Genomic DNA, 24,116 nt, shown 5'->3' on the forward strand with positions numbered 1-24,116 from the left:
ATACTAATCAAATAAAAAATTTCACAGGCTCATCTGTTTCGAACCATTAGCCAGGCAGAACCCCAAAGAGATGAGCCCTTCTGGAAACGTCTACAGAAAAAATAAGTGGTTTGATGGAATCCATAATACAGCAAGGAAAGTCACAGCCCCGAAGGAAGCCGACTGGAAAGGGAATTACCCTCTCTGGGCTAATGGGAATCCCTGTCCTTGGGAAGAGCAGGTGTCCAACCGAGATGCCAAGTTCACCAAGTGTCCATCTGCATATATCTTCCTGCATTATTCAAGTGAAAACTGCCCTCTCTAAGTATTTTCAGCCTTTTCCCTTTACAAAAACGTTGAGAACGACAAAAATGAAAAAGCAGGGTGGGATCATCCACAGGACAGGCAGATGGCACCAAGCCCTTGTTCAGCCGGAAGGGCATTCCTTCTAGGAACTTCACAGTTTATATAGAGTCTCTGGCTAGATTGTAGGGCAGAACGCTTTTGTGAGAGGCCAGTATTTCCGGAAGAAGTCTGCTAGATCTGTGGCTGTATTCGCAACGGCACTGGTGTGAAACGTACACACGCAAGGCCCATGAGCACATGGCCCCATGCGAGTCACCCAGCCGCCGGCGAGGAGGCCCATCCCGCACACCTCAGGTGCAGTCTCGGCTTAGGACGTGCAGCAGGAACACATTAATCAGCACGTTCAAGAAATGCATTAATCAATGCCACGACATCGGCTGGCCTGCCCTATTGTTTAAGCGTGCATGCTAACGAACGCGAAGGCAGCAATATGAATGTGGATTTGCTCCGTGCCGCCAGAGACAAAACCCTTTTCACCACCATATCCTACTCGACTCTTTCAATAGCAATCATTCTCTCCTGTCTTCGTGCTAGTTTATGGACTTGCCGTCTGCAACAGTCAACCAGAAACAAAGACGCTTTACAGACCAGCTAAGTTAGACAAAAGCCGTAAGAAACGCCTTCTGCAGATATGAAAACTCGAAGCCTCGCAAGAGATTTTTTTTTTCTCTGCCTCGCAAAACAGAGGCTGTCGTGAAAAGGCAAAATAAAACAAAACAAAGCCAAGCAAAGCAAAAAAAAAAAAAAAAAATTAAAAATTAAAAAAAAAATAGCCTAAGCATCTATTTGTGTATGCAGTCAGATGTGACAGCAACATACTGCATCACCAGCAGGGGCCTGGGCCTGGCTTCCTGCTCCACACTGGGCTTCATTTTCCTCCTGGGTAGTTCCCTAGATAACCGTCCTGTCAGGATTCGACTCCCTCCAAAAGCAGCCAGGGATGAAATGTCCAGATGCTGGAAGGAAGGGTCTGATAAAAGCACCCGCAGTTTAGACACACATTTCTACCTTTGTGTGCGCAGCCTGTGGGCCCGAACACTCCAAGGCTTTCTGGTGTTGTCCCACTCGGTTGGTGGTAGTCCAGAATGTTCAGTAAACATTAATTTTGGTCATGAGGTTGCTGGACATAAAGATCATAATTCTGAACGACGAGGGATGCCCTTTTTTTTTAATTAAAAAAAATCTTTTTGCAATGTTTATTTTTGAGAGAGAGAAAGAGAGAGAGAGAGAGAGAGGCAGAGTATGAGCAGGGAAGGGGCAGGGAGAGAGAGGGAGACAAGCACAGAATGCAAAGCAGACTCCAGGCTCTGAATTGTCAGCACAGAGCCCGACGTGGGGCTCAAACCCACGAACTGCGAGATCATGACCTGAGCCGAAGTCAGACACTCAGCCAACTGAGCCACCCAGGCACCCCGAGGAATACCATTTCTAATTATCATTTTGAACAGGCTTCCTCTCAGGGGCAGAGCTATTGCGGCAGAGCTTGTGTTTGCTGGGAACAAGGGTCACAGGGCAATGACCTCCGCCCTAGTGGGACGGTTCTAGGTTCTGGTCGTTTCAGTGAACACCCAAGTTAAAGTCCCGTTGATCTGGCCTCACCTCACCACCTGCTCTAGCTCTACACATTTAAAACGAAGTGTTTTAAACATTTAAAACTAAGCCACAAGCGCACCAGGGAGAACAAATCTGACCCAGTAAGTATCTGCAAAGAGCTATTTGCAAAGGTCACCGCACCAACCCTCTGGTGTATAAGCACTAAGTCGCTACACATTTCCTGTATGGGAGTGACTCAGGCAATTTTCTCCTTCCAGATCCCAAGCAGATCTTTCTGTCCACCAGACCACAGAGGGAAGCAGAGGGGAAGAACACAGGACATTTGCAGGGTCCCCACTACTGACAACGGGCATGATTGTCACAGCCACACAAACACGATGCGACCTTTCTCACCTCTCTCCCACCCTTGTCTGATCGCCCCCTCCCTCCACCTTCCACGAGAGAATCCAGGCGTCCTTCCTTGGGTACCTTTCTGAGCCTTCGGGGGCAGCCATCAGACTGAGCAGCCGGGGTAGTGGGAGGGGGTCTAGGGTGGGTTTCCAGAGACAACTGGTTGCATCCCCTGTGAATTACGAAGATCAGGATGCAAGGGGTAAAAGGAACGTAATCAATAAAGGCATCTCCATCACGGATGCCATAACAACTGGGAGATAAACACGGGGACGTGTATTAGAATTCAGCCTCCCCACAGAAACTCTGCGGGTGAGATGTAATATGCTTTCCCCTGACCACAGGTCACAGGGAGTTACTCAGGCTCCGCATGGCAATGGCAAGTGCGGAGAATGCCGGGATGGAGAAACGGAATGTTCTCTCTCTCTGCTTCCAGGAAGGTGGCACTTCGGTGCGGAGCCAACATTCCATGCCCAAGGTGGCCGCGATCACAAGGCAGGGTCTGTCCCCTTGTGCTAAGGTCTCAAGAACTGAGGGCACTGCGCTGACACCTGGCCCTGGCCCTCAGCGCATGTCAGGGTGAAGAGGGAGGAAGGCAGCGAGGGCAAGAGAAGATCCTTCTGGTTTTCTAGCTGACCAAATTCCTGGCCAGCTCTAGCCGGTGTCAAACCATGAAGAGGTGACTATCCTTTGCTTAGACTGAGATCCCTGGCTTGGTTTTCATCAGCCCCAGGCTTCCCCGGGAGCTTTTCATTCATGTGCTTCATTCACAGTTGCCTGGTGTCCACTAACAAGAGACAAAACTTCGGCGCTTTCCAGTGATGCTGGAGGACAAACCTTGATAGATCTCTTTGTTGTTGTTGTTGTTTTTCAGTTATTTATTTATTTATGTACTTATTTATTTAGAGTGCACAAGCAGGGACAGGTAGAGAGAGAGGGAGAGAGAAAGAGAATCCCAAGCAGGCTCCGTGCCATCACCACAGAACCCGATGCGGGGCTCAGACTCAGGAGCCGTGAGATCATGACCTGAGCCAAAATCAAGTGTCAGACGCTTAACCGACTGAGCCACCCAGGCACCCTTTGATAGATCTCTTTATTGTTAAACAGTATTAAAAACAGTGATCCCCTTGTGCTTTGTGACAAAATATTGATGCACATTCACAAATCAACTTAATTATAAGATAAAGTCTTTTTACTGTGATCCATTCTACTATTATCTACTCAGAATATCAATACCCTTCTCCTAACGTATATACATAATTTTGTAGAAGTTAGTACGGTGAGGCCAAGGGGAAGAACAGCTTTTGAAACATCAACCTAATCCAATCGTTAATCACTACCATAGCCTGTCAGATTTTCCTTTTTATACAGCTCGCCAAATGGGAACGTGCCTTAAATAGTGGAACAGGGCACGATTCTTCTTCAGACTTATGATGGTTACAACCAGGACCACACTAACACAAATGCCAGCACGGAAAAGCAGTTCTACGCAGTGATTTTGGGGGCATTTCCCCCTCTTTGCTCTGGTTCACTTGTTAGAACTCCATCATTGGCTGTCCTGCATTAAAATTTTTATTTATTTATTTATTTCTGAGAGAGAGAGAGAGAGAGAGAGAGAGAGAGAGAGAGAGAGGCAGAGCGTGAGCAGGGGAGGGGCAAAAAGATGGAGACACAGAATCCCAAGCAGGTTCCAGGCTCTGAGCTGTCCACACACAGCCTGACGCGGGTCTCGAACTCATGAACCGTTGAGATCATGACCTGAGCTGAAGCTGGACACGGAACAACTGAGCCACCCAGGTGCCCCAAGTTGTCCTGCATCTTAGCCCAAGGTTTTCAAACCAGGCAGAGGAAATGGAAAGTATTCTTTTCCTTGGCGAGAATTTACACATCAGTGTTAATGATGGAGGTGAACACGGTTTTTCTACATGACTGGATACCAATCAGTAAGGGTAGCACTTTCCGGAAAGAAGGATGTGGGTGTGGAAGTGTGGGTTCACAAACCACAGTGGTGGTCATTCACATCTCACGGATACCACGGCACAGCAGCGAACGTGGGAAAGAATACTGAACACTCAAGTAGCTACAAAAAACTTTCTTATTCCAATGTCAGAGGCTGAATTCTTGAATAGCCGGGGGACATTCTGAATACAAGAGTGCTTCAGAATTTGGGGAAGTTTCAGGGCGCCTTTGTTTCAGGGAGACGAGGGGAAGAAATGGGGAAGACACTCCGTATTTAGTTTCGACCGGATTAAATTCTTCACAAAGATAAAATGAGATCTTTCTGTGGCTCCTGACCACAAAAAGTTCACTTCAGTCATTTAACAGAAGACTGGCCAAAAAGATCAATGAGAATGTACCCCTAAAGGTAGAATTCGACCTTGTCGCTTGTTCCTCTCGAAGACTTTAGGTGAAATAGCCCTCACACAATGAATGAAGAGAACACAGTGCATCCAGCCAGGAAAACTTCCCTAGAAACCACATGAGAGTGCCCTTGAAAGTCGGAGAACCCCCTTTAGGGAACTCTACCACGGCCCCCCTCAAGGGCACCACACACTCCTTTTCAGTGGTCCCTTCGCTTGCCTGGTCTTCGTGTATTTTCCCTTTTACTAGAAACCACCATTTACAAATAAGCTCCCGGTCTTGCTGTCTTTCTATCTCCCCCAGGTACACACAGTTTATAACCTACAGAACTTGCCGTAATTTACCAGCGACACTAGCGATTTCTTGTAGGCTACGTTCCTTACCAACGTTACTAATGATTTCTAATTCCTAACAACTGTGATTTGGCATATCCAGACTTCCATGTCCCCGTCAGCATGGAAGGGTCTTACTTTTCCATTGTTTTACCTTGTAGGTGTTATTTTACAGACACTTGTTGGAGGACATGTGTATAGGTGTATCAAAACTTTATAAAGTAAGTCGTTTTACATTACCGAAGGGAGGTTTCTATTCAAAGAGCCATTGATACAAAATTAGGCTCTTTTGGTATTGGTCATAGGTGTCCAACTCAGCACTTTTGCTAGTCTTTACTAACTTTCACTTTTCAAGAACTCTTCAAGCCAAACAAAATATACACTACTTGATTTACAAAGCAACATTCTTAGTTCCCAGGCTACTGATTTGGGGATTTCTGGCGGTGTTTTGAAACACCATAGGAATTAGTTATACGAAGTCAGTTTTAATCCAACACAATGGAAGCAAATTCAACTGAGGCATGAGTCATTTCCTCTTCGACAGAAAACGGCATCTGAATGGATCAATTTAGGCATTTCTCAAGGACAAGAGACAACATGCTTGCAAGATTTTCCTACCTCAAAATCTTGCAGACAATCTTCTTTTCATAATTAAAGTCCGTGAGAGTCTCTTTATTTATTAAATGAAACCTATGAGGCAGAGGACTAAGTGTCTGAACAATCACGCTCTCATAAATTCCTTATGAGACGGAGTTCCCAGAACTATGTTCCAGATCTCCAAGTAAGATACCCTTCATCAAATTCAATACTGTAATAGATGGCTTTTCAGAAGGCATCACAGGCCAGGAAGAGACAGTTCTAGAGCTGATAATTCCGACCGAAATGGGAAAGTGGTGGGCAGCGGGGGTGGCAAATGGATTTACAAAGCAGAAAGCACATATCAAAGTAATATTCAAAGTTTCCAAACAGACTTTTGTATTATATGGACTTCATTGTGAGACAACAAAAAATTCATGTGCAGATAAGTATATTCTCAGGAGAGTTTTCTGATACATGATTGAATCAAAAGGAAAACTCTTTTCTTGTAAATGATTCCTTAGCCTTTTAAATCTTTAATTCCTTCAGAAACATATTGCTTACTAGCAATGTGTTCACTCTGGTGTCTATTTGCTAAACTTTATGATGCATGATTTAGTAAAACAAAAGTCTCATTACTATGGAAGGACACGAAGGGCTGGTTTTCTCCCCCGTATATTTGATCCATCCTCTTGGATAAGCAGTATGACTCATGTTTTCGCATCTATCTTCCTACCTACCATCTTTCATCATACGCTTCGGATTGAAGAGTATTAATTATGGCAATAATATTACATAATCAGATCATTTTATGGTATAACTCCCTTTATATTAACTTAAACCTTTTCAGAAGACAAACCCCTACCTTTGAAGAAGGTCTTCCTGTCTGAAGAAGTTGTTCTTTTAATTCTTTAAACCAAATGTCTTCTTAGGGTAGCCCTGTGGGTCAAAGAGTGGGGGAAATGTTAACAAGACAGTCATCGTCAATCACAGCAGATTGTCAATACATTAACTCCAACTGACTCCCTGATGGGAAACACAATTACCGGGGGAGCCCTGCAAGGAAAGACAAATTATGAATAGATTTGCCAAAACACATCTCTGCTGGTTTCAATCAAAAGTGACAGCAGAGAGGTGACTAAAAATAATTCTGGTGGCCATCCCCTTAATGCAACCCAGCCAAAAGCGACATGCTTGTTCCCTCTTTCCAGTTCAGAAAATGGAAAATTTTGTTTTGTTTTGTATGCACTTACACAGTGAGGCTAAAATACTTCCTTGCTGCGGGCTCCCTTATTATTGTTCCTATTCTTAAAATTTTTCATTTAGGGGGTGGTGCCTGGGTGGCTCAGTCGATTAAGTGGCCAACCCTTGATCTCGGCTCAGGTCATGATCTCACGTTTCAGGAGTTCAAACCCTGCACTGGGCTCTGCACTGACAGTGTGGAGCCTGCTTGGGATTCTCTCTCTCTCTCTCTCTCTCCTTCTCTTTCTATGACTCCCCCACTTTGGCTTTCTCTCTCTCTCTCTCTCTCAAAATAAGCAAATAAACTTCAAAAAAATTTTTTTTCACGTAGGAGTGTAGGAATTCTTTTGACTTTGTTTGGAAGGCCCCCCAAGTTCTCAATGCAGGTCATAAAGGGATGGTGGGGGCAGCCAAGGGGGAGGATCCCTATCGGGGCTGTGACAAAGACTCAGCTATGGACGGCTCCAGAGCTCGACCAGCTCCAAACTCCCCGTGCTCCTCAGCCTGAATGTTCCCTTTGCAGATACTCCAGCTGAGAACTAGCCAGAAAAGGACAGCACGGACAGGGAAGACAATCGCAGCTGAGTCCATTAGGGCTCATTTTCTTAGACAACCAATTCAGTGACACCCAGGGCTTTCTAAGGGAGGATGTGTGGCTTTTTGGACTTTGGATTTTTGGAAACAGAAGTCATACTATCAGACCTCTGAAGAAACCTTTCAGAGAGGAGAAACAAGTGTCAATTCAGGAACTCCCGACTGCATTGAAATATGAAGGCAACTTGTGAAGTGCAAAGAGATTCCATTAATAAGATAAAAACATGTGCAATCATCTCAGACGTTCCTGTTTATGTGTGAGCCATACAACATTTTCTGTGTAAAATTGCAAAGACCTTTACCTCAATGACATGTAAAACCACTCTTCATAGATTTTCATTGGATCTGATGCAATGACATTTTATTAGGACAAAAAAAATGTTGTTGAGGGGTACCTGGGTGGCTCTGTTGGTTAAGCGTCTGACTTTGGCTCAGGTCATGATCTCACAGTTTGTGGGTTCGAGCCCTGCATCGGGCTCTGTGCTGACAGCTCAGAGCCTGGAGCCTGCTTCGGATTCTGTGTCTCCTTCTCTCTCTGCCCCTCCCCCACTTGCACTCCGCCTCTCTCTCTCTCTCTCTCTCTCTCTCTCTCTCTCTCTCTCTCTCTCAAAAATAAATAAACATTAAAACAATTCTTTTTTAAATGTTGTTGAGGTAAATGATTCCTCCCTGGAATTAAAACCAATTTTAGGAAAGAAAAAAACAAAACAAAACAAAACAATTTGAGAGTAATCAAGGATTTCTTCACTTCTATTTAGTTCCCACCTTTTTCTTTTTTAAGTAGGCTGTACGCCCAGCACAGAGCCCAACATGGGGCTTGAACTCACGACCCTAAGATCAAGACCCGAGCTGAGATCAAGAGTGGGACGCTCTACTGACTTAGCCACCCAGGTGCCCCTAGTTCCCACATTTAAAAACCTCTTTTGAGGTGTGTAAGAAGGAGTTTGCAAGAATCTGAAGTTATGTCTACAGTAACAAGTCAATCCAACAAACATATGGAACATGTAATATATCCTGTCAATGCACTGGATAAAAGAGGATAAAAGAATATATATGCGAGGATATGTGAGGATATAAGAATATAAAATAATATAAACGAGGATAAAAGTATAACACATAAGTAAGTGCACCTTTACAGGTGAAACTTTATCAGGTTTATCAGGAGCATCTGTCTCCTTCCTCCCTCTTCACCTCGCTGTCTCTCCATCTTTCCACCATTTCTCTCCCCCAGGGCAGTCTGGGTCCGCTTCTGGCTCTGCCCAGCACCATAGTGGACATGAGGGAAACCCCTCCCACTGAGGGATGTGGACCTTGGGTTAATGTCTGACCTCGGTTTGGGCCTTAGGGAATCAGACCTAAAGGAGTACTTTGCTTCCAGGTCATTTCAAGCCAACTTCACTCAGGGGAAAGGAGTCTGTCACCTCTTCTAGACCAGTGTAATGGAGTTCTGCCCTGGGACTCAAGACCAAAGCTTCAACCAATATACGTCATTATTTGTCTTGTTTTGTCAACGTCTCCCCTGCAAGTATCTCCTTTGGGAACCACAAATGTACGCATTCCTGGGTTGCTGGCCAAAACGTTATCACCATCTTTCACCCCCAAACAATCAGGGTAAGGCGAATTTGCAACTCAGAAGGGTAGCTCCTTCCTTCCTTCTTCAAGTCTCTTCTAACATGAATTTTTGCGTATGGCAAAGTCAACAAAAAACTCAAAGGGTGCTTTAGTTCGCCGAACCAAGTCTCTTAGGGGAATCGTCGCCCCAACTACTTGGTTCCACTCCTTGCGTTTGAAGCATCTACACACGTTGCTGTGGAGCTACTGCTGAAGATCTCTATCACAGATGACTTCAGGCTACAGCTAACTACTGGGAAGTGGACCTATAAAAGACACATGTCAACAGAATTAATCTTGCCCAAATTTTACCTGGAAGAGAAACAGACCTCACATTTTATGGGCTACTACTGTGTCCCAGGCCCTGTGTATAGGCTGCAGGTGACACACCAATTCTGTAAGTGTCATCATCACCTTGACACAGAGGCACGAACTGAAGCACAGAGAGGGTGAGTAAATGACCCTACTCCCATGACTCCCAAGTAATACATCCACTTCTGAGTCAATCCAAAACTTGTACTTCTTTTACCTCCCCGCATAGCTTTTGAGAGAGGCCAGGATGAACCTGGAGACGGGGTGCTCCTGAGATTTATGGGGAGGAAAGCAGCAGAAGAAGCTGTTGCAAAGGGCGGTCAGGTTGATGGGAAACACTGAGGGAGCCAAGAACCATAGGGTTGGGGAGGCAGGACGGAGGGCCACAGGGTTGAGACCTGCAGGAAGGTCTCATGTAAATGGGGGGCATGTAAATGGGGGGCATGTAAATGGGGGGACTCCATTTACATGGAGTCAGCAGGAAACCCCCACACCACAGACGGTGCCAGTGTCTCCCGTGGCCAGCAGTCTCCGACGGGCAGCGACATCTACTGCACTATCATTCCAATGCCCCCCCCCGCCAAGAATGCCCTTTATTAGCAATGTTTCACAAAAGGGGCAGGTCTGAAAATACCACTGGGTATGGTGTAGAAGAAGACACTTTTGAACACAGATTTTAAAGAGAAGTCCAAGGAATGGGGTGCTTTTGATAAACTTGAATTGCTTTTAGTATAATTCAATTCAGAGCAAAGTGTCCTGAAAAGAACACACACGTCTGTGGGTGTGGTTTCCCACAGACGTTGTGGCGGGAAAACTATTTCGTCTTTGCTTATGTGTATTGATATATATGCGCATTGATAGCACGTGGCCTCATTTTTAACCTCCTTGTGACGACTGAAACCCCCGAGCCTCTGCAAAGACCACCAAAAGACTACGTATTAATTGTATTACCATGTCTGCAATTATGCCAAACATTTCTAGGGAATGAATTTTTGGTACATTCATTACTCTTGCTTTGACAACTGCATCAATGGGCTTTCATCACTCTGAAACACATCTAGGTTGACAGAATGGGGTAATACATCATTGCTAAAGGATTATTTTTCCAATAACAAAGTAACAACTCAATTTCCTTTAACCAAAATACAATCAACTTATCCTATTAAATAAAACCAGTCCTAAGTCAAAAGGTCAAGATGAGATCTGATGTAATTTAAAAGTAGCCTTCAGAAAAGATAAATAATATCTAGGTAAAAAATACAGAAACCCAAAGGACACGGTACACACAGTAAATCAATTACAATAAAAGGAATTCAATGGTGCATAAGTATAACATTAAAACATTCAATAATTCAAGAAAGTGCACATTTGCCTTGGCCACTCATGGAAAAATAATGCATTTCCTGATGGCTCCAAAGGAAATAGAACTATTGATCGGCATGGATGTTTTGCAGGAATTTTGTTTTTGTTTTTGTTTGGCTTGGTTTAAAATGAGAACCTGTAACATTGCACACGCAGCTGAAAAGCTGTTATTGCAAATGCTACGGGGTAAAAAGTAACAGCAAGCGAAAACAGTCAAAATCTCATTTGGTTTAGACTCTGGCATAACTGTGAGGACATTAAAAATGCTAATATTACTCTTTGGTTTCTGCAAGGTAGATTTCTAACAACTGGCTTTAATGGATGATACAGCAAAAGGCAGACTGCATTAAAATGCCAGGCATCTGACCCTCAAGCCAATTCTGTTTTCCACTGTGATGATTTTATTTCCTGTTTACACTCTTAAGAAATCAATATGGCAGAGCAATACTTTTTAGAACATTCAATTTGAAAACCTTACATGTAACAACGTATTTATCCACCTGCACTCTTACGTGTTTATGGAGCATGCAAAAGTGTTTTGCGCTTTTACCATTATGAAATGATGATGATTCACAAACTTATTTTTAATATTTGGTCTTCACAAAACTTCAGTAGTATCAAAATCATGGACTAACTCCCCCCACCAACTCTTCTTTTTCTCTCAACTTCCTGCCTTTGACATGATCCTTGGACTGAATTTGGGGTCCATTCATACTTATTAACTGGAGAGAAAAGGATAAACAAACAACCCTATTAAAACTGGCATTTATCTTTGGTTTCCCTGGGTATGCCTGCCATCCAGCAGCCTAATTCAGTTTGGCAGGGGCGAAAAGCCCAAATCATCTTGAAACCCAGTTCTCCGCAGCCTCTGAAACAAAATACATTCCAAAAAGCAGAGAGTATGATCTGGAATGAAGCGGGTTCAACTAGATGGCACCAGAGAGCAGCCTCGGTGGCTGGGGTTCCAAGGATACAGGGTCCTACCTTCCAGACCCAAGTTTAGCATCAAGTGCAGTTTACTCTTGCAAGACTAGTAAACCTGTTGGAACTTGGGGCCGCCTCCGTGATCTCTTAAACGTCAAGGGCAGGGATCCACTGTGATCGGGAACTTGGAGGTAAACCCGTGTGTCATGCTCTACCTTTCAGAGAAGTGAAACCACTCATCCCTTGATCAATCACATTATACAGATGGAAGACTGACCGCCCCACCCCCCACCCCCAGAAGCTTAACATTGTTTCAAGTAACATCACCATTCACTACCTTGTAGACCGGTGCGAACATCTGCCAGTGAGCAAATTACATTCATGTCTGGCATGCTGGATATATGCCATCTTGCTGTCGGTCAGGGCACTGGCAATCATGCTGTCACGTACACTGTTGCAGTATTTTATCCTACATGCATGGCACATTTCATGGTTTAACAGGAGCAACTACTATAAATAGAAACCTCGAATTCCAGTGTGCAGCGGCTAGCCTTCTACCAAAGAGCCATGCCCCCCTTTGCCATGCAGAGTGGCCATAGGGAAGAGGCCCCGGTCCAGGCTCTACCTTTCCAGCTCCCCTTGTCTCTAGGAGAGACAGTGAGATGTAAGGGAGCTAATATGTATCAATTCCTCGCCCACATGTTCAAGAAGCAAGTGTCTTTCCCATAAGTCATCTCTCTACTGCTGGCTGGATGTCAATGCCCAGTGTGACTTTGGAAGTCACATGGCATGGCCTGTGTCAACACAGGTCCCTGAAGAGGGACAAGTAGAGACCCTTCTATCCACACAAATGGTCTTACATTACCAGCACTGGACTGGTCCCAGAAAGGGAAGGGAATTCTAACCCAGTGAAGTTTCTACAATGTGGGGGTTTGTTACAACAGTTAGCTTTGCCCTATCTAATCGAGTCAGTGTGTCGTGAATATAACAGAAACCTTAAAGTTTTGTTTAAGTTTATTTGTTTATTTTTTGAGGCAGAGAGAGAGAGTATGAGCAGAGGAGAGCCAGAGAGAGAGGTAGAGAGAGAGAGGATTCCAATCAGGCTCTGCACTCTCGGTACAGAGTCTGACGCGGGGCTTGAACCCATGAGCCGTGAGATCATGACCTGACCCGAAATCAAGAGTGGCATGATGGGGCGCCTGGGTGGCTCAGTCGGTTAAGCGTCCAACTTCAGCTCACGTCATGATCTCACAGTTCATGGGTTTGAGCCCTGTGTTGTGCTCTGCTTCGGATTTTGTGTCTCCCTCTCTCTCTGCCCCTCCTCTGCTCTCTCTCTCTCTCTCTCAAAAATAAATAAACATTAAAAAAAAAAAAGAAAAGAGTCGAATGTTTAACCAACTGAGCCACCCAGGCACCCCAGAAACCTTAGATTAAATCTATCCCTCATTGGTCCTTTTCCCGTGCGTATAATCTAAGGGGAAAAGATTTAGTTTTAAAATAAGTTCTACTAGAGACAATTAAAGTAACAGTGCCTATTTTGCTCCAGAAAGAAAAAGCTTAAAGGAGGCTAATTAAACTGTCATTGAATAAATGAAGGTCCTGAAAATTTTACGGAGCAGATAGTTGAAAAAACTTCACTAAATACAAACCAAACAAATACAGAGCATTTACTTGATGGCACATAAAATAACACAGTACCCACAGCACGGGGAAGGTTGAAAATAGTTTTTGAGAGCATCTGATTCAGTAGGTGTAGGCGGGGCCTGGAAATCCACTTTTCTAATAGGCAGCCCGGGGTTTCTGATGCAAGTGGTCTTGGGCCACACTCTCAGCAACGTGGTGAAGAAGGTCTCTGATGGTTAAACCATGGAATGCACCACGTTGTGAGGCTGTCAGACTTCCTTCCTAGCGGAAAGTCAAACTGGGTAAGTTTTTTTATCCACGGGGTAGAAAACATGCTGTCAACAAGCATTACAGAGCTTTAGGAATCTAGACAAGTTCGCCATGATCCCAATCTTTAAGCAGCTCACGGTCTCAGGACGGTGACTGTGAATGTATACCCGTGTGTGTACGGGTGTGTGCGCGCGCGCACATGCTCACGCACACGTATGTGTGTCTGCAGAGGAGGTAGTGAAACAGAGAAGGAGGAAACAAAGATACCCTCCGGGTTTGAACTGGGGGAGATGAGACCTCATCCACGGCTGTGCAGATGGACGTCTGTGGCCCCAGTTAAGACACTCACCTCCCCTGGGCATCCCTGTCCCAGAACAGTCTCCAGATAATGTTACCACCGACACGATACAGAATGAAACGGAGGAAGGGGAGGAATCCAACCCTATTCAAGAAGCAAAAGCAGTTATGTTCACCTATTTAGCGCCTCGAACTTCTACGTAATTGCGCTGGAAGAAAAGATTCTAAGGCAAACAAATAAAACTTTGTAAAACCACATGGCTATGTGGGGAGTTATTGTTTTATGAATAGTTTCAGTCAGGAATGATGAAAAAGTCCTGGAGATGGGTGAGTGATGATCACATGATGACTCGAAGGCACCTAATACCATTGCACGCTTCAAAATGGTTAAAATAGTCAGTTTTATGTTATATATGCTTTGCCCCAGTAAAAAAAAAATCATGGGTATAGGCTTCCTTCCACCTCAGTAAGTTAATGAATATGATAGGGTATTTGCAGGAAAAAAAATGAACCTAACCCTACACTCTCCCGTACTTTCTATCTCCTTGAGAAGTTAGGAAACCATGAATGTATTCAACCAATGTTTAAGGAGAATTATTGTGGCCTAGGCAGGCACTGTTCTAGGCACTAAGACCTAGCAGTGAACGGAATAGAAACGAGTCCTGTCCTCAGACAGCATTTACTTATTCATCCCCTCATACACTCGGCAAGTATTTATTAAATGTCTGTCGCTTGCCAAGCTCTATGCTTGGGCACCAGAAATACAACGGTGAAAAAACAGCAATGAAAACATCAGCAAACCAGACCCTTCTTTGGCCTCATGAAGCTTCTAGCTGGCCACAGGAGACATATATGAATCTAAAATATCCACCTTGGAAAGTCATCAAAGCAGAGATGTGTGGACTCCTAGAGTGTGTTGTGTGGTGATGGGAACCGGCTCAGTCAAGGTCTTTGTGAAGGGACTGATGTCTGAGTTGCGATCTGACGGACGGGGTTGGGCAGGGACAGTGTGGCACCAGGCAAGAGGGGAAGGAAGTGGAGAGTGGCCACATCGAGGCTAGAAACGCAGGCGGAGGCCCAGGGGCCGCGCAGAGCCCCGTGGATCTTTCCGTTTCTGTCTTAAGGGCAATGGGGAGCCATCGATGTACTGTAACGAGGCTGGGGGTGGGAGAGGAATGATCTGATCAAAAATGATACTTCCTTGGCTGCTCTCACAATTTAAAAACGACCAACAGAAAATGAGGGCAAAGGACTATAAGTAAAGTCCTATACAGTTATGAAAATAGGTGAAACTCTTTGAAGCTCTCAGATGAAAGACAGTATTTAACATTTCAAAGAATTATCATGATCAGATAAGGAATTCTAAACAGCATGCCAAGTTTTAATTTTTTAGTGCTAATCAAAACATAGTCTCTTAAGGTTCTATTATAAAACCTACTAATGAAGTTGAATATGATTAAAACAGTCACCCGAATTTGCGAGGTTAGTAAATTAAGTTGCCCACACTTGATCAACACTGTTTAAAGTGGATACTTTGCGGGGGGGGGGGGGGGGAGTTAAACAATTCGATCAAAGACATGAAGTATATTAGACTTTGCAAAATATGATTGCGTAGGCATCTTTCATTAACCTATAAGGTGACAACAGGACATTTAACCAAATGCTGTACAAATTCGATTAATATTTAAGAACTTGAACAAAGAATCAAATACATCTCATTCTTCCTTTAAAATATGGTTATTGATGCTAATATATTCTGTTGAATGGGGAACAAAACTCAGATCTGCACAATGCTGTGCGTGCTAAGGGCAGATACGTAAAGTAATAACAAGGGCACCTTTTACATATAATCAAATTAGCCACAGGCTATTTTAATTTACGCAGATTAAACATTCAAGAAGTAGGTGACAGACATTTCTGCATTTCAAATTCCGGATAAAAACAGGGAGTAGGAAACATCACGCTTTTAACTGTACAGTGAGTTCATCTGACCTCAGAACAACAAAGTACTTTCTAGACTATCTCTCAAAGTTCAGAAAAGTTGTATAGACTTGACCCATATAATCTACACAATTCACCTTTTCACCAAATTGTCATTTATACAATTCAGATCTGTCAATTCGTGGTTCTGCTTAAATTACCTTAAGAATGTAATGTAGCTAGCAAGAAGGCTCTCAAGGCAGCTTCGGGTACGTTTTATCATAAACAACCAAAACCCCCTCGGTTTTATAGGGCCTGGGAACCACGGTTTATTTGCAGAGGCCTCCAACACCATCGCTTTTTGAGATTTAGCCTTACAAAGATCTTCATTTTAAAGTTTAATCTGACTCGGTTTAAAACCTATTATTGTTCTATCAATTTACACTTTGGCCTAAACAAATTCAATATACTTGGGTACAAACGCGTTCCTAGATTTCCCATGCAGCATCTTTCTGATTTTTAAAACGGTGTTTTTTTAAATGCCCAGTGAAACTGCATTTGTTTCAAAACTGTAGTTCATATTCCTAGCAGATGCCACAAATAATATGTCAGATTGCAGAGAAAGGGATAAAAATGCAATAAGTCAGATTTAGCCAGAGTAAAAAAAGAATGAATACATTTACCATAAAAAGAAGGGGACGATCTCTTTTTGAAAAATTAGAAGCATCATTTGCATTTTTACTGTTGGTGCTAAACAAGTCTCACTAAAAAGATGAAATGATAAGACGTCTGAAAAACTTTCAAACATTTGGATAAAGACTAGACATTTCTTCTTCTTTTTTTATTTTTTTCACTATGAGCTTTCAAAGTTGGCAAGTTATTCCTTATTCAAAATTCTCTTTAGATGCTCTGGCTTTTTAGTCTCTTCTTGATAGAGACACGAACTCACAAGTAGCCCCCACTGGTGAGTGGGGCTCTTTATTTCTCCTCCACACTTCCTAAGTAGCTGCCATAGTCATTGAACGAAATCTGAGGTCTTCTCATCATACTGCTCTGGAAGGAAAAAGGAATGAGCCACAACTGAATCAGAATAAAATGGGTTCCAAACACAACTCTGATGTAGCGTCAGTGGTGTTCATCCCGTGGTTCCCACAATATTTACGGACTGGCACCCGGGACATCCTAATAAGGTTTTATCTCCATTTCTTAGTTGTCCATGGAAGCACTGATTTTCAATTTTACTTGTACTGGTTTTTTGAACCAAAAGGAATGTGATGAGCGTAAAAAAAAAACACACACACACACAAAACGGCAAAAAGCAAAGAAATTCAAACGGGATTTAAATGCTAAGCCTACCGTAGTTGATTTCTCCATAGTAGTATCTGAGCAGAGTGGCCCAGTTCTGGTCAATCCCAAAATGGCTTTAGGAGTCTCAGATCTCTCTGTTCTCTAGATCAGTCTCCCAACTTGAGAATTTGAAACACTGGTCTTATGGAAATCTGGAATACTATGAGTTCCAGGTCACTAACTAAAGTTAAGTTCAAATATGAAGCTGCCCATTTAAAAAGAGGTCATCTTTAATGCAACATGACCTGTATTAAATGAGCCATTATTTCCAAATAAAGCAATCAAGTTATGAATTCAATAGCTTACCAGGTGACATTAGGCAAATTACTTCCTCTCTGTGTACAAAATGGGGTTAATAATCCTGACCTATCTCTTAAGGTCTCTGGGGACAATTCATTTAGGAATTGTCTAAGTGCTGTATAAATGTTTCTGGTGTTATGAGAGCTTGGTTTTATTGTCATTGGAACGCCACCATCATAAAAAGGAATTGAGAGGTTTAGTCAGAGGTGAATTAACAAAGCAAGGTCTATGCTAATACAAGTGCCCTCTGACCTTGGATCACTGAGCTTGAAAAATCGCACAGATCAAAATGTAAATGAAGTTTGCATTTTCAGAGACAGAGTTTTTGTTAATTTCTTCCCTATTCAATTCCTTTGCTTTGAAAATCATTACTTTGGAAGCAAACCATTTTCAATTTCTACCTCCCCCCACCCTTTTTTTTTTCTTTCATTATTTCTCATTGCTGTTCCCAGCACCATTTGCATTAAAGCATGACATTGGAGGTATCCAAGGCCTTTCTTTCTCAATCCACTATCTGGCACACCCAGAAAACAAGCCTGTCAGGAGGCATGAGCCGTGCGGACAACAAACTTTTTTCATTTTAAGGTTTTTTTAAAAATTGTGTGATCTCCAGGGGCGCCTGGGTGGCTCAGTCGGTTGAGCGTCCGACTTCGGCTCAGGTCATGATTTCGTGGTCTGTGAGTTCGAACCCAGCGTCGGGCTCTGGGGTGACAGCTCAGAGCCTGGAGCCTGCTTCGGATTCTGTGTCTCATTCTCTTTCTGCCCCTCCCCCACTCACACTCTGTCTCTGTCTCAGAAATAAATAAACATTAAAAAAAATTTTTTTAAATGGTGTGATCTCCAGACGTTCACTACTTTCAGAGGAAGTAAGTTCTCTTTCCCCAGCTAAATTTCCATGGTTCATTCATTTACTTGACAAATAGTTACTGAGCACCTCGTATGTATGTGCCAGCCAGGTGCTGTTGGTGCCAGAAGGAGCAGTGAATTTAAAAAGGCAGAAATTCTGGGGCGCCTGGGTGGCTCAGTCGGTTAAGCGGCCGACTTCGGCTCAGGTCATGATCTCGCGGTCAGTGAGTTCAAGCCCTGCGTCGGGCTCTGTGCTGACAGCTCAGAGCCTGGAGCCTGTTTCAGATTCTGTGTCTCCCTCTCTCTGACCCTCCCCCGTTCATGTTCTGTCTCTGTCTGCTTCAAAAATAAATAAACGTTAAAAAAAATTTTTTTTAAAAAGGCAGAAATTCCTGCTCTCATGTAGCTTATATTTTAGGGGTGAAGACAGATAGTAAGCAAAATAAATAGGTAAATAAATGTAATATGTTGGAAGGAAAAGAGGAAGTGTGGTGAAAGCAGGGAAGTGCAGAGATGGAGAGGGCTGTAATCTTAAACATGATAGTCAGAGAAAAACCTCCTTGAGAAGGCATGACGTCAGGGAAGACTTGAGGGATGTGACTGTGAGAACCATTGGGGAAGGGCTTTGCAGGCAAGGTGAGGGTTCCAGGCAAGTGCAAAGGCCCTGAGGTAGGAGATTCTGTGTTTGAGAACAGCAAGGAGGTCAGGGTGGTGAAGGAAGAGAGAAGAGCTGGAGAAGGGAGAGCAGAGAAGGAATGGGGGTAGCAGACGATCTGGACCCGGAACATGGGTGCAAGGCGTCCGACTTTCACTCTGAGTGAAAACCCTTGAGAGGTTCTGAGCTGAAAAGTAACATGATCTGACTTCCATTTGAAAGGCTGGATCCGGCTGAGAGTAGGCTGAAGGGGAACAAAGTTGAGACAGGAAGGCCACACAAAAGACAACCGCAGTAGTTCAGGCAGACGTCAGGGGCTTGACCCCGGGGTAGCACCTGGGTAGAGTTTCAGCGCTTTCAATTATGAATCACAACCTTCTTCTTCATCTCGCCGTACTTTATTTGAATTCCTTCACTCCCTAAGAATATTTTTCCGTAGAAGCCTTCCCTTGCACCCCCTCCCTGTGAATACTAAGACTTTCTCTCCCAGCACACCACCTTTTGAAAGGGTCAAAGAATCCACATTTGGATGAGGTCAAATCAGCAAGGACACTACTGTTACAGGATAAGCTGAGGCATGCTGAAAAATTTTTAAAGAATTTATTTGAGGAAAAATCTATGAGAATCAAGCAGCACCCAATCCAGCAGTAGAACGGAGCTCCAAGGAGCCGCAGGAAATGAGAGGCTGCAACAAGGAAGTCATAGGAGGCAGGAAAGCTGTTTGGTTAGTGCAAGGTTGTTTTCCTTTAGGAGATGACAGGTGTCTATCAGGTAGATTTCCTCACTAGGGCGGATCAGGCGATTCCTGATTGACTGGTTCAAGATTCCATGTGTGATGGTCAAAACTGTCAGTCAGTCCTGGTTTGGTGACAAGAGACATAGCATAAGTGACTCTAGTTTGGGTCTGTTGTCTTCTTTTTAACACTACTCTCCCAAAGCACAAATGACCAGATGTGTTCCACTGAAGTTCTCAGTAAAGACACCTGCCACTCATCAAGGGCAGTGCATCACAGAACTGATGACTTCGGGGAGAAAGCCTCCCTTGGAAGCGGCGTTAGGTACAAAAGTCTGGGATGAGGTGAGGGCTTCCGTTTTCAGTAACCTCTACAAACCTGCTTCCATTTTGAGTCAATGAAGTCCCGCCAGGAGTGCGCACGTTTTTGAAGTAAATTATTATCCCGTTTTCATATGCTCTTATGTCCGTATAAAGCAAAGAAATGCTAACTGTCCTCTAACTCTTGTGTGTGTGTAAAATTTAATATTTCTTCAAAAAAAATTTTTAAAGTTTATTTATTTTTGAGAGAGAGACAGGTTGGGGGGGGGGGCAGAGAGAGAGGGAGACACAGAATCTGAAGCAGGCTCCAGGCTCTGAGCTGTCAGCACAGAGCCCGACGCGGGGCTCGAACCCATAAACCGTGAGATCATGACATGAGCCGAAGTTGGATGCTTAACCACCCAGGCGCCCCTCATACTTTCTTTTTTAATGTTTATTTATTTTGAAAGAGAGAGAGAGAGAGAGAGAGAGAGAGCATGCAAGTGGGTGGGGAGCAGAGAGAGACAGGGAGAGACAGAATCCCAAGCAGGCTCCATGCTGTCTGCACAAAGCCAGACGTGGGACTTCATCTCACAAACCTCGAGATCATGACCTGAACTGAAATCAAGAGTCAGATGCTTCACCAGTTGAGCCACCCAGGTGCCCCCTGTACTTTATTTTTTTATCTTTAGCTGAGACCATTCCGATCAGACACCATATATCGGGCAAGCCTAAGCCTGGAGCCCTGATGGCCAAGAAATAAGAACAGACTTGACTTCACTAAACAGCAAGGAGGTGGCTGCATTCCAGTACAGGTCCATGTCTCTAGAAACATGGTAGCAACAGCCACTATCCAAGAGGAGATTCTGGAAACGGCCCTTGTGGGAAAAAAAGGGAGATACACTAATCTTTTCAACCAGCCTAGAAAAGCTCCTGGCAACTTCAGAGCAGTGATAAAGGAGCCACGTGTAACCAGAGAGATCTTGGACTCTGGCATTCTGGGACCATGGCACCTTCTCCAGGTACGTGGGAGGACTCTCGCTTTTTTACCTGGGTCTCGTTTGCAGAATAAATAAGAATGCAATATTTTAATCTATAAATGAAGTGATATATGACTTCTATTAATGGATCACTACTTTAAATACGTTATTTCTCTTTTCTTCATTTGGGGTGACTTAGAGAAAAAATACCTCTTGCTATGCCATTTATTTTTTTTAATTTTTTAATGTTTATTTATTTTTGAGAGAGAGAGAGAGAGAGAGAGAGAGAGACTGAGCATGGGGGTGGGGCAGACAGAGGAGGAGACACAGAATCCAGGCTCCAGGCTGAGGTGTCAGCACAGAGCCTGACACGGGGCTCGAACTCACAGAGCACGAGATCATGACCTGAGCTGAAGTGAGATGCTTAGCTGAGCCACCCAGGCAGCCGTACCCCTTGCCATTTAGAAAAAAAAAAAAAAAAATGTCCTGAGCTTGAGGTCCAGCAGGGGGCTCCAGTTTCTCCAAACACTTACACTGCCCACTCTCTCACTCCTTCAGGGCGTTACTCACATGTCATTTTCTCCGTGGCTGGAGCCACCTTCTGTGGCCGCCCTCTCCCAATGGCAACATGCACCCAACTCCCAGCTCCTTTCCCTGCTTTGTTTTCCCCTGAAGCACTAATCACCACCCAACATATTATATATTTTACTAATTTATTTTATTTGTTGTCCAATGCACTAGGACCTATGCTTCATGAGGACAGGGATCTTGTCTGCTTTGTTCATGCAATACACCCTGTGCCTAGACCAACGCCTAACACACAGAGGTCATCCGTAAACATATCCCTTAAATGAATGAACTCCGCAGAGCGATCAGATTATAGGGTTAACTTGAGATGTCATGGTCAAAGATCAGTTTTGGCTAGCACACGCATAGAAAGTAGTTCTGGAAAAATCCACAAGACTGATAACAGCATTTACCTTGAGGGGGAGAAATTTACATATGATTTCACAGCTGTATGTACCAGTCATATCTTTAGATCATTGGGATATTTTTCTCACTCAGAGATGTCTGGGTGATGTGAATTATGAGTCCTGGGAAATGTTGGGTTTTTTTTTTTTTTTTTAATCATCTTCAATAGTAAAAACAAAAGCCTAATAAATAGCCACTTAAAAATAGTTAAGCACATACATGTGTAAAAATCTGCACACAAACACATGCAATGTGTTGAATGAAGTATGCAAAGTTAACACAAAAAGATAATACAGCTAGTAACTCTTTTCCTTTTTTAAAAATGTTTATTTTTGAGAGAGAGAGCGGGGGAGGGGCGGGGGGCGGGGACAGAGGGTCTGAAGCAGGCTCTGTGCTGACAGTGGCCAGCCCAGTGTGGGGCTCAAACTCATGAACCGTGAGATCATGACCTGCGTCGAAGTCGGATGCTTCAACTGACTGAGCCACCCAGGCGCCCCAACTTTTCTACTTTTTGAGTGCTCAAAGATCTCATACCCAACAGGATGAACAGATCTGACTTGAGTAGTATGTTGGTACCAAAGACACCCGTAGCTAACAAATACTTCCCCATAAGAGAGACACTCGGAACCCTGAAGGAGGCAGAAGAGAGTGTCTCCTCACAACATTACACCAAAGATATGGTACCAAGTATTTTGGTTGGGTCCAAGGCTTGAAAAGCATTTCAGTTTTCCTTTGAGGTTCATGGCCAATCTATCATTATAGACTACAGTCTCCACAATGAGATTTCCTGAGAAAAATAAAAGAAACTCTGAAAACCAGAGTAACAGTCAGGAACGTCCCAGAGAAGTGAGCTGGCAAAGCAGGAGAGTTCAGCTTCAAGATCACAGTTATTTACAGAGTCAGAAGATCCAGAACAGAAACAAGGCAGTCATGACCAGTGAATGCGACTCAGCAGCAGAAATCGATGTTAGTCTCTCTCTCTCCTGCAGGTCACGCGCGAGAATGGGGCCATTTGTTATAGAAAGGGAAGATTTACAGAGTTGATAGTTCATTTTCTGGAAATGAGATGTAAATATCAAGTCTGGGAAAGGTGCCCTACAGTCCCATTGGGTAACGAACAGTGGCCCGTGGTGACCAAGCATGGTGAAGTTCTCAGAGGGAACCAGGGACAGGGAAAGAAGCAAAAAAGGGATGGAGACTTGTTTTGAGGGACAGAAAGGAGGGACGCGTGAGCTCCATGAGTCATGTTCCCTATCCCACAGTTCTTTTAAGGATCATTCAGTTATTTGGGATCTTTTCTCTCTTTTCTCTCACTCTCTTGATTACTCCCCCTTCCAGCCAAGGGCTTTGATTTTACTTTTAATCTACCTAACACCAGCTGTTACCACAGCCTTCTTAGTAAAAGGGCTTAGCTCAAACAGCCTGATCATTAGAGCAAACAGCAAGTACACGGAGCCTACGCAGCGTTTTGGAAAGAGCAACTGGTCCGAACGCCTGCGTCAGACCCCAGCTCACGTTCCTAGCTCGAGAGCCAGGGTCACACTGCTGAAGCGCACTCTTCTTCAAAAGGGGGTAATAAGACTTGTCCTTTCCACAGAAGATTCTTAAGAGGATCAAACTAGACCATGCAGACTGAAAAGCACTGCATATAAACGTACAAGTTATTTCGATGGTGATGGTTATGCTCTTTCGCAGCACAGGGAAAACTGTCCTAGGAAAATAGAAGAATGTCTTTCGGTACACTTGCTCTGGGTCCAGCTGTAATAAAAGTCAGACCATGGGTATTCCGAGGTGTGCTTTTAGGGATGCAAAACTTTGCTGCATTAGTATAACCACATGGTGTTTAATTTCATGAGGTTCAAAGAAACTGAGTGACGCTGAATATAATCTCACAGGTGGTCTTTGAAGATATTTCATGAGCTAAAGCTAACAAATCCAATTATGGCATTTGGCATTAAAAAAAAAAAAGTGCCCCTAATCCAGCTTTCCTTATCCTCTTGACCACTAAACTCTCCAGAATGCAGAATGAATACAGAAAACTTGGGGGAATCTTTCAACCTAGTGCAAAAAGAATGAAAATAGAATCTTCTTGTAAATCAAAAAGGCACATTGATAAAGCTTACGCCACACTGGAAATGAGCATTGCAGGAAGCACTGCATTACAGTATGAAAAAAACAAAACAAAACAAAACAAAACAGGAGGGCAGTAGCTAAGGGTGAGTATGCCCTGGCTGGAAAATTGTCTTCAGGTAATATAAAAATGGCCCATG

The 24,116-nt window shown here is 43.7% G+C and overlaps 1 protein-coding gene across 2 annotated transcripts in view; it reads right to left on the reverse strand.

Annotated features, from left to right (window-relative positions):
• NRCAM (neuronal cell adhesion molecule) overlaps positions 1-24,116 on the reverse strand; it is a 288,233-nt gene that overhangs the window by 140,444 nt on the left and 123,673 nt on the right. The window contains exon 3 of one of the 2 annotated variants that reach the window (XM_086696975.1): positions 6,424-6,497. The exons of the other annotated variant lie outside the window; for it this stretch is intronic. The gene's annotated coding sequence lies outside the window, so the exon portion shown is untranslated. The remainder of the gene's footprint in view (positions 1-6,423; positions 6,498-24,116) is intronic. 2 annotated transcript variants of the gene reach the window in all.

The sequence above is a fragment of the Puma concolor genome, chromosome A2 (genome assembly GCF_028749965.1).
Source record: "Puma concolor isolate L17-30 chromosome A2, mPumCon1.1.hap2, whole genome shotgun sequence".
In the NCBI taxonomy this organism is placed as follows: domain Eukaryota; kingdom Metazoa; phylum Chordata; class Mammalia; order Carnivora; family Felidae; genus Puma; species Puma concolor.